Source organism: Octopus bimaculoides, chromosome 4 (genome assembly GCF_001194135.2).
Source record: "Octopus bimaculoides isolate UCB-OBI-ISO-001 chromosome 4, ASM119413v2, whole genome shotgun sequence".
Taxonomy (NCBI): domain Eukaryota; kingdom Metazoa; phylum Mollusca; class Cephalopoda; order Octopoda; family Octopodidae; genus Octopus; species Octopus bimaculoides.
In genome coordinates, this window is record NC_068984.1 from 31,107,544 (window position 1) to 31,109,091 (window position 1,548).

Here is a 1,548-nt window from a genome sequence, read left to right on the forward strand (position 1 = left end):
ATATATATATGTATATATATATTTATTTATATGTATGTATGCATGCGTGTATGTGTGTGTGTGTGTGTGTGTGTGTGTGTGTGTGTGTGTGTATTTGAAAAATGAGTTTCATAGAAGTTATTGACTATTTTTAAGGAATCTTAAATAAGTAGAATGATAAAAACATTTTTGGATGATGTTTTTGTATTTGTGTGTAACCACTTTTGTTAATCTGTTTTTTACACTCTTGTTTTGTATAGCAGTCTGTATAGAGGATGGTGTTTTTAGTAATGTTGTTGATTGTTTGGTGTTTAGTTTAGGATTTAGAATTCTTATAACATTCTTTTTTTACCTTTCGTAGTTGATAATTTTCTTTTAGTCTGAAAATGTAAATATTTTGAATTTTCAATGTACACAAATGCCTGGACCATTTGCAGGACATGTAAAATAATTGAACAGGGAACAACCAACAGTTTCAAGAATAGCGAAAAATTGAAGGTTAATGCAAACTTGCACTGCATAAAAAAATCTCATCTGTTGCATTACAAGCCCACAATGCCAGGAGATTTACACCAGCCAAACAAGATTAAAATTAATTGAACATGGGAGAGAGCATAAACAAGAAATTAAGGATACCTCTCTTACAAACGTTCCATCTAGCAAACCTCTAGTCGTTCATGCAATTGAAAAATTGAAAAATTCAAAATATTTTCTTTTTCAAAAATACAAGAAGAAAATTATGAACTATGAAATGCAAAACAAGAAAACTTAATGGCAACTCTAAATCTGAAACTAAACCACAACTAGTCAACACCAATAAAAAAATTAAGAACAACATACCCTATACAGAATATCCTATAACATGTGTATCTGAAACATTGAACAATGACAATGCTTGCACACAATATATACAGTTCTTTTTAAACAGTTAACTTAGAAGAAAATATTTCAAATATTGTGATTCTATTAAGTAATTTTGGCAAAAAACATAAATAAATGTACATTATTTACATTCAATGGATATTTGTCCACAAAATTTCGGCTGATATACCCTCCAGCCATTTTCAGGTAAATTGGGTAAATTTCGAACCTGGGTTCTCATTCCTGGGGTATTTTTCGATGTTATTATTATTATTATTATTGTGCATACCTAGTACTTATTTAATCGACCCCAAAAGGATGAAAAGCAAAGTTGACCTCGGCGGAATTTGAACTCAGAACGTAGTGGCAGGCGAAATACAGCTAAGCATATCGCATGGTGTGCTAACGTTTCTGCCAGCCCGCCACCATATGGTTACATATTTTTCACTGAATATTGGAAACAAGAAAGATTAATTATTTCACAGTGATACACAATTACAATTATTGTGTGATGGCAACAAAAAGAAGGGAGAAGCATACATGCACACATATATTTGCTCAGAGAAACAGTCACACACACATATATGTGCATGACTATAGATATATATGTGGGAGTGTGTGCATATACATACATATATATCTATATCTATATCTATATCTATATTATATATATATATGTATGTATATATATGTATATGTGTGTGTGTA